Here is a 10,485-nt window from a genome sequence, read left to right as displayed (position 1 = left end):
TGAGTCAAAACAATATTTTTATAACGTAACGCTGAGATCATTTCTTTCAAATGCCCCGCAAAAATTTTGGAGATATGTCTCGATTTCAAAGAGGGATACAGTGATAACAACAGTAAGTTCAAACGAATTCAACACATTTTTCGAATCGATATATACTGTGGATGACGGACATCTCCCTGAAATAGCCCCCGACACGTCTCCAGGCATTATCGACGTAGTAGTCACCGAGGAGGGAATTTTTCATTTATTAAATAACGTTGACCCAAAGAAATGTCCTGGTGCTGATGCCATTCATAATGAGTTTTTGAGACGTTACGCAGAGTGGATTTCGAAGTATCTATTCATAATCTTTAAGGTGTCACTGCGTTACGGTGTACTACCAATGCAATGGAAAGTTGGGAAAATTATTCCAATTCACAAATCTGGAGACAGAAACAATCCATCAAACTATAGACCGGTATCTTTAACTAGTACGTGTAGTAAACTTCTAGAACATATAATGTTTTCACATATGATTCAATATCTTGATACTCACAATATTCTTACCCCGTTCCAACATGGTTTTAGGAAATCATTATCGACGAGTACACAGCTAATTGAGCTAGTTCATGAACTTGCAAATAGAATAAATGACAGGGGGCAGACTGACTTAATTTTTCTTGACCTCTCAAAGGCGTTCGATCGCGTATCGCATCCTAAACTTCTTCCGAAGCTATCGGCTATTTTTAAAAACGATCAGTTAATTACGTGGATGACCTCTTATCTCTCCAATAGATCGCAATATGTATGTCTTGAGGATGGGACTTCTTCTCTTCTGCCAGTAACATCAGGGGTACCACAGGGTTCCGTGCTGGGGCCACTTTTATTTTTAATTTATATCAATGACATCGTTAAGGATGTTCAAGTTCCGGTTAAATTATTCGCGGATGATTGTGTCATTTACTCTGAAATAAAATCACCCCAAGATCAGGTAGCACTTAATGAGGCTTTATTAAAAATTAAGGAATGGTCCGACAAATGGCAAATGAAAATAAACAACGATAAAACCGTTGCAATGACAATTACTTGGAAAAAGAATCCCTTGAAATATTGCTATTCAATAGATGCGATTCCCATTAAATTTGTTGACCACTATAAGTATCTTGGAGTGACAATAACCAGTAAACTTCTTTGGAACCAGCATATCGATGACATAACGAATAAGGCCAGGGCAAAATTATACACACTAAGACGCACCTTAAAATTTGCGGATAACGAAACAAAGAAGACTGCTTACCAATCAATTGTACGACCTATTCTAGAGTACGCGCACACAGTATGGTATCCGCACACGGCAGAAGGAATTAGTAAACTTGAAAGCGTACAAAGACTGGCTGGAAGGTTTATATTTAATAAGTTCAGATATAGTGTGTCTGTCTCGAGCTTACTAGAGCAAGCTAACATCCCGCCATTGGAGGTTAGAGCTAAAATAGACAGACTGCGAAATCTATATTCTTTTATTAATGGAATCTTTAATGTCAGTAGTGATAGATACATACAATTTTCATCAAGCGGATCAGCTAGACTGACCCATACTAGGGCCATTAAACAATATCCTCTTAAGCACGATGTCTTCAAATATTCTTTTTTTCCTCGGGCAATTAGTGAATGGAATTCTTTGACGAATGAAATAGTCACCCTCCCATCACTTGATATTTTTGTTGAAGCAATCGCTTCCGCCACGTGAAAGTGCTCATAAGTACATCACATCATGCCATTATGCAACCACCCCTGCTATGGCTCACAGATGTGAGCCGCAGTATTCTTTAAATAAATAAATAAATAAATTACCGTGGTGTAATACATGGGATATGCAAATAAATGCAGAAACAAACGAAAACTATGGCATCTACTAGCGGTCGGTCAATGCTTCATTACGATTACAAAGTTATAAATTCAAACCTAAAAAAAGTAAGCACATATAAATCTATAGGAGTTCACCTGACTCCAAACCTTTCCTGGAATGCCCATATAGAATACAGCAGGGAAAGTGCTAATCAAAGATTAGTTCTGTTAAGAAGGCACTTGCTGATGGCAACGGTGGAAACAAAATTTCTTGCATAAACTACTTTTATTAAGCCTATGTTAGAGCATGCATCCGTTATTTGGAATCCGCATAAAAAATATTTAATTGACAGCCTGAAATCGATACAAAACAGGCAACTCGGTTCATGCTAAAAAGCATATGCACATGTAAGTGGTACAGAGCTTAAATATTCCATCGGTTTAAAGGCACTAAATAAGGGAACTATCTCGCGAGGTTGTCCCTTTTTCAAAATACTTTTCATAGCTCTTCTTAGTTTCATCAATATTACGGCCTGGCACCTGCACGAATTTCCCCCCGTCATGATAACCCTAACAAATTTTTTTTCCTTTCGCGAAGACTAACTTGTTTAAATTTCCCCCTTTGTTTCACCCACGACTTACTGAAATGGGTTGGCAAGCCAAACAGCTCTGACCGAAAATCACGATCACTTTATGTCACGGCTGAGTAACTCGCGTTGGCTGACCTCTTGAAGGCATGTTTATCTCTGACTTGACGGCAGCACTTGGTTATTTTACGCATCCTTCAAATGTGTGTGCGTTAATGACCGTGACTATTTATTATGCATTTGTCTTGTAGTTATCCACTTGAAATTATATTGGTGTTTGTATATGCTTTGGAGCCTGTAATCATTGATTGCGAATTCTAGTTTTTGATAATCACTTTGAGCTGATCATTTTCCTTTTATATATTTTTTTAATTGTTAGATTTTGCATAATTGCTCAAGTGATTCTTACGATGCCCTCACCTATGTAATGCCCTACCGAGGCCTTTAGAGGTATTCAGGTAAATAAAATAAAATAAATATTGAAGGAACGAACAGGTCTAGGTTCGTTTCCTTAGACGACCCTATTTAAGAGACTATGCTGGAAATTACTTAGCTGGTGCCGGATGTAGTGAGACATACGGCAAACGTAAGAACCTCGAGATTGTTAGAAAATACACATAATAAAGAAAGAGGTTTATAGTTGTTCGCCGCACAATCATCACTCCCCTTTTGCACAGGAACCACAACTGACCTTTTCCACAGAGGAGAGAATGCGGCCAATTGCCAAAGGTCAATAATATGCTTTAAAACAGGTGCGAATAATTCGGAGGAGCCCTTGAGGATGGAGCTGGGTATCTGATCAATGCCCACGGAGAGCTTTGGTGTCAGGTTTCTTATCGCCTCAAAGATTTCAAATGTATACAGGTTAGCGTTATTGCAAGTGTCAGGACAGTTAAAATTCTCAGAAGTAGCACCACCATAAATATATGAAAACTATAGCACTCTCGGAAATGTTTTGCCAAACCATTTGCTACCTCTTGGGGCGGGTGATGGCATACTACCCCAGACCCGTCGCGTAAAGAAATGCTGTTAGTTGTGGTATTTTAATGTCGTTTGACGAATTGCCAGAACTCACATATGGCTTTCGGAACAAGCTATTTTCTACCCGCACTTGATGCGCGGTTTTGTCGTGCGGGAACAACTTCTTCACGAGAGTTCCCTAAATCCTGCACTTTGCGTCCCACAGGTCCACATCTCTAGACTTGAAGAGTTTATGAAAATGCGATTCTTTGCGCATATAATGCCATAATTTATTGAAACACCAAGCTGAACCTTTGGAAAGGCTCTTTACACATTTCGGCACAAATACATCAGTGGCCTATAGACCGACACGCTGTTTCCAAACAAGCCCGCGTTTGCCCACACCAGGTGTGGGCACTGCGCAGAAACCGAACTCGCGTGAAGTGAAGCGTCTGCGCATTCGCAGTGCCGTCGACAGCGCCACTGCATCTGCGTGAAGTTGGAGCCGCGTGTTGGTCTATAGCTTAAAACATTCCGTCGCGGTATCAAAACTGTTTTCAATTAAAATTGTCGACCAGTTACAGTTTTAAAAGAAGGTATATGAGACCAAGTAGTCGCCACTGCCGTATGAGTAGCTAGAAAAAGCCTCACTGGCACGCAGCCTTCGGGAAAGAAATAATGACACAGGCAGGTTAAAAACACCGGGTCTAACAAGCGCATTTTGCTCACTAAGGTTAAATTATCGATAGGACAATTTGAAAGAAAGAGATCAAGGACATTTCCAGCAACATTATTCTAGCTCATTGGACTGAGTTAGTTAGCCCATTAAAACGGACAAAGTTAAATAAACTCGACACTTCCTCGGTGGTATAAGAATTTGCGCACGTACTTTGCATAGAGCCAATCTAAACCGGGCAGGTTGAAATCCGGGTACACGTGTGCATGAAACTCCGAAAGTCTATTTGCATCCCAAGTCTTCTAAAATGATCAGCAAGAACAGTTTTATCCGATCAAGGAGGAAGATAATAAATACGTATTAAATAGTTAAACCCATCACCAGCATGAAGTTCTATTTATACATAGCATTCAGAATACGTTTCCAGGCCATGCCTCCTGAAGCTAAATGCAGTCACACCAACAGCAGTTATCGCACCACCACCACACTTTTGACGAGTCGCGGCGTAGTCTCTCCCTTCGATGAAAAGTGTAGTATGAAAAAGAAGTATTGTTGGAATTTCGTCAAAAAGCAACGCTTCGGTTGAGCAAATGATGTTGAATGCGGACGAACAGATATAGTACGCAAGCATTGGCCTGCCTTCGTACGAAGCCGGCGATTATTCTGAGAGTAGCTCTTGAATGACTTAACCAATCTAAAGTAATGGGGATCCCTCACTTACATGCGTGAGTGAGTAGTCGAGTTTTTCAACAAACGGGTGAAAAATGCAGCAGTCTAGATCGCTCATCACGTTAAGTGAGTCGTGCTTACGGAAACATGAAACGACGAGTAGGTAGGGAACTTAACTGATTGCACCTCACCGGCTTTCGTTCGGTGCATGGCTAGACCAACGAGCACACCTCGCTAACCACCGTGTTAGGATCGAAGCGCGATACAAAGAGGGCTGTTCGCTAGGGCGCGCGAGAAACAACTGTCACCTTTGAAGCCCTTGCTGTTCCCACAGAAGGCAGCTTGTTTCGCTGCCTAGTGCCCACCGTTTTGAAACCGCCGTTAACGTCCCTGACATGGCTCGCCTTGTCGCCTTGTTGCTCAAGATGAACCACATTAACAGCACTTCGCGGACGACGGTTGTCTAACTTGCTTGTTGTGGGCCGAAAGGAAAGGCAGTTGCAGATCCCGCCAAGCCGCCAGAAAAAAAGAAAAAAAAAGACCGGTGCGCAATTGAGCGGCGAAGCAGTACTCTTATAGCTTTGCTTTTGCGGTGAAGAACTGGGCGGTCGTGCATCAAGCTGTTTTCGAGGGCACGTAGCTCAGTCCGGAGGCTGTTGTTGTCGGCCCTAAGGCACTTTATTTCGGCTGTTTTCACTTCCGCCTTGACAAGGGTCTTTTCTAACACGCTCGCCGATTCGCGCAAAATGACAATGGCCTCTTCCAAATCGGCGTTGTCGGCTTCGCCATCCGAATTGAAATCATCTGATACTGCCTCTAAAGTTAGCCCATCTTCCGACCCCTTTCGATAGCGACGAGTGCATCCGGGGCATTTGTTGTCGCTTGAGCCCGATTCCAGGAGAAAGCTGTATCCTCCAAAGCCTACCTTGATGCAGTTCTTATGGAAGCGATTTCGACAGTCGCCTGAACAAGGTGGAAATTGCTGCTTGCCAGTAATTTTGGCTCAGTAGATGCCACGTGCATCCTTCTTCGGCGCCATCTTGGAAAGGACAGTACTACGTAGAGCGTCGGGAGATTAGCGATAACATGTAAGTAAAACACAATGTAGCAAAAACTGAAAACAATATATATATATATATATATAAACCATTCTAGCGCAATTCAACACCCTTTATGCTACGACAGCTTCTAAGAATGCGAAAGAAACGCCCTTGTCGAACCCCTAAGAACTGCGCATGAGCTGCTACATCGATTTCGATTAAACTAAAGAACTGGAAATACGTAACTGGCTGTAATAACATCTCAAGTAAACACAATTTCGAACCAAGAAGCCACGCTCGCCCTAAATGTTTAGAATCATCCATTTGTCATCACACCAAGAGAGAACGGTTTGTTTAGTTATGAAGAGTAATCATTGTCCGGAAACCACGACGGGGTACTAAGTGTATATAAACGGAAAATCAATTTTGAATGAATGCTCATATTAGATTACATATTGTAGAGGAGATGTTAAAAAGACTGCGTTGATTCAAAACATAGATTGGTAGCTCATAACAGTCACAACTTCGAGCCAAGAAGCCACTATCGCCCTTGACGAATGGGCGATGCAGCTGTCCATACATGCAGACGTCGTCTAATCCTGTCGTTTTCATACTGCAGATCTTCGCCTTGTTCACGCTGTCAGTGAACTACAGCGGCTCGCCTGAATTACAGGGACGTAAGCAGCGCCAGGAAACGCAAATTGTGTCCGCCAATGAAGTTGGTGGACATTCCATGCTTAACCAAAATTTCTTCAGGTTTCACCTAAGTTTCATCGCGCCACTGGATCGACCGGATCGACATCGTCAACATCGGGATCTTCACTAAGCGCCCCCGTGCTTGGCGCGGAATTTGTCAGTGGGTGAGGGAGCGTTCCAACCATGCGGACGTCGTGTAATCCTTTCGTTTTCATACTGTAAGTGGGTATGTCGTCATTACTATTTGAAAGTAAAAAGCGGTTATTTTTGGTCTTGTAGTGCTGCCTCGCCCGGACGCATTTTGTATTTCCGTTTCTTACTGTGTTGATGTATTGTGTTCTTGATTCTGCTTTTGAGGGAAAATATTGACTCTAACCCGGGACCTGAAGCTTCTCCATGAAGTGAATGCTCGTATCTTTAAGTTTGAGGAGGGCCAGGATAGTCTTATGGCATCCGTCAACGAGATAGAAAGCAACCAACAATCGATTGAAAAACAACTCGTTGAATTGAGCACTGGACTAACAGTGGTTAAAAACAAAGCCTTAATGTACGACGAGTAGCAGAATGAACTGTGTGTAGCACAGGTGATTTGCCAATAACACAAAAAAATTAATTACGCCTCTACGCGCTCGAGTGGCTGAAATGGGGGACAGGTAGAGACGGGACAACTTAATATTCCATGGAATCATTGACACTTTTTCTGAGACATGGGCCGAACAACAAAATAATGTACTGGAGCGCTCCATCGGGAAGCTAACATGCAGGCTGCTGAAGACGGCATAGCACGGGCTCATAGACTGGGCGCCGTAGTCGGGGGCAAATGTCGGAAGATAGTTGTTAATTTTTCATTTTACAGGCTTCGATAAACGTGTAGGTGAGTAGATTAAAATTAAAAAAAAGCAGTAGTGTGACTGTCAGCGAAAACTTTTCACCGGCTGCGCGTCACGCGCTAAAAATGTTGATTCAATCTGCGAAGGCTAGAATCCCGGACAAGTACTTTAGCTTGCGTTACAATAAACTCCACCTTGATAAAACATATTTTTATTTACTGCTCAGACAGTAACCACGTGATTGAAGTTTGCGATCGTGTTTTACCAGTGGGCGCCAATGTTGATAATGGCGTGGCTGCTGAGTCAGTGCCTTCTGCTAGTTCTCCATAGCAACCCATAAATAGGCAAAGTTGGCACAGTCCTTGTCAACCATTCGATAATGATTCAATATTTTTTGCCAATGTGAGAATTGTCATGGACAAGTGTGATGAATTGTGTGCGACCATAAACTCTTCTTCTGATATCGTGGTACTAACGGAAACTTGGCTTTCGTCTCGAATCCGTAACAGTGAGATATTTGCTTGAGAAAAAAAAAGTTGAATATCTACCGATACGACAGGGTGTATAGATCAGGAGGAGGAGTATTGATTGGAATTAACGAGAATGTTGATTCATTTCATGTAAATATTGTTACTGAGCTTCAGTTTATCTGTGTTTGCTTCCAAGCGGGGAATAGACGAATTGTACTCTGTGCTTGTTATAGACCACAGAACTATTCCACTGGCTTTGTCAGTCTTACATGATGCACTAAATATGGTTACTGCAAAAATTGTGGATTCTCCAATATTTCTGTTAGGCGATTTTAATTATCCGAAACTGATTGGTCCGAAACGTGCTCTTCTTTCAGTTGTCATTCGTCCGAGCGTTCCAATTTCTTAAGTTTGCAGTGATTTCAATAGTTTGCAACTCGCCACACGAATCGCAGCTACGTCAGCCAATATCCTTGATCTTGTTTTAGCTAGTCCACCGGATCTTGTTTTTTAGTATCTCATTAACCAGGCCTCAGTGATCATAGTTCGTTATGCATATCTGTAACGGTTCCTAAACACAACCCGTCTAAAGCGACTAAAATCATTCGCGACTATAGCAAAGCGAACTTTGAAGCTATTAATGTTCACTTAGCCCTTTTTCTTCATGACTTTATAATAACCCTTTCTGAACGCAGCGTTCAAACAAACTGGACCTTATTTAAGAACCAAGTGGCGCTGCTCATGGATAAACTAATTCCTTTCCGTTCGATGAGATCACACACTCATTCACCCTGGTTTAACTTGGCACTAAAAATGCTTTCTAACAAAAACAAAAGAGATTGTTTCGCTCTGCAAATGTCACTGGCTGCTCGAAACGTTGGGAGGCTTACCAGAACGAATACGATGCTTACAGATCTGCTATTCACGATGCGAAGCTTGGGCATTTTAATGAGACTTTCCTGAATATGTTGTCTACTATTCGAACGCAGTTTTGGAACGTTATTGGTGATAACGATTCGAACGAAATCTCAATCAGAGTGCATGATTGTGTTATACCTAGTAAAAGACAACCGCATCTCCACTTGGTGAATGATGTTGATTGGGGAGAAGCTCTGGTGGTGCTTGTCTGCGTAGACTCTGAGCCGCAGCATGCCGAGCCTTTCGTTTGTTTTCATCCATGTCACGCTGCGGTCAAATGCTCAAATGCGTATATAACCATGTTCCATACCGCACATTCTCTTTCTGACATGGATGAAAACGAACGAAAGGCTCGGCATGCTGCAGCTCACCGTCTACGCAGACAAGCACCACCAGAGCTTCGCCCCAATCAACATCATTCACCAAGTGGAGATGCGTTTTTTTTTTTTGCCCTACACGAGCACGGGAGCACGTGTTCACGTGCTCGTGAGCACGTGAGCTCACGAGCAGGAGCACGTGCACCCGACGACGGACGGACATACGGACATGGCTATCCCCTAAAGGGGTATTCACATAAGGGAGAAATCCCGGGGATTTCTCCCCGGCACGCGCGCATCACGAGATGAAAACGCGAGGCTTTTGCACATCGCAAAGCCTGTCGTTTTCGTCGTGGGATGCGCGTGCCGGGGAGAAATCCCCGGGATTTCTCCCTCGTGTGAATACCCCTTAAGGAGCTTCGCCCCTAAAACGGCTGAAATTTTAAACGCGGCTTTTGTTAAATCTTTTTTCAGTGTAAGTAACATTCCACCTTGTTCATGACCTCAGAGCAACTTCATGCCTTTGGAACATTTCTGAATTGATCCGATTGGCATTGTTCGAACAATCGATAACCTTAAAATACCATCCAGTGCTGAAGTCAATACAATTAACTGCAAGTTTAAAAAAAACACACAAGTGTATATTTTTTCATCGTACAGTAAGAAATATTCACCCAATCGCTAGATCTCGGCGCCCTCCCAGACGATTGGAAAGTTGGGAATGTGGTTCCATTGGACAAAGTAGGCGATAAACATTCCTTTTACAACTATAGACCAATTTTACTCACCAGTATACACAGTAAAATACTTGAACATGTCCTTTATTCTCAATTTCTTCATCTTTTGGAGTCCAACATAATTTCCAACGCGGCTGAACATGGATTCCGATGATCATTTTCCTGCGAGACCCAGCTTTTATTTTTTACTTACGACTTGCAGTCCGTTCTTGACAGAGGGTCCCAGATATACTGCATAGTTTCAGATTTCTCGAAGGCGTTCGATAAAGACTCACACGAGTTGCTTTTGTTGAAACTAAATAACATCACCTTGATGCTAACGTTATGGCTTGGATCAAGCGCGTGCTTACTAACCGGTTCCAGTTTGTAACCGCCAATAGTCATGCACCTCCGCTCGCGTCAGTGACCTCCGTCGTGCCTCAGGGTTCTGCACTAGGCCCCCTTCCATTTATCATCTTCATTAATGACCGGCCGAAAAGAATTTCTTCCTCAAATAACTTTTTTTTTGCAGATGATTGGGTCATTCAACGTGAAATTAAAGATGATTACGATGTTATCAAGCTCCAGAAAGACATTTACCTTGTTCTTCATTGGTGTGAAACTTGGCATATGGAGCTTAACACCACTAAGCGCAAAGTAATAAGAGTGTCGTAATCATTCAGTTTCTTCCTTCTGTCTAAAAATGTTAATTTACTTTTTGTGTCGCCTTACAAGTACCTGGACTTACACATAACCTCTGATCTTTCCTGGAAAATACATAT

Source organism: Ixodes scapularis, unplaced genomic scaffold (assembly GCF_016920785.2).
Source record: "Ixodes scapularis isolate PalLabHiFi unplaced genomic scaffold, ASM1692078v2 PGA_scaffold0__279_contigs__length_252992795, whole genome shotgun sequence".
Classification (NCBI taxonomy): Eukaryota; Metazoa; Arthropoda; class Arachnida; order Ixodida; family Ixodidae; genus Ixodes; species Ixodes scapularis.
The sequence above is the reverse complement of the archived record's forward strand: the minus strand, read 5'-3'. Positions refer to the sequence as shown.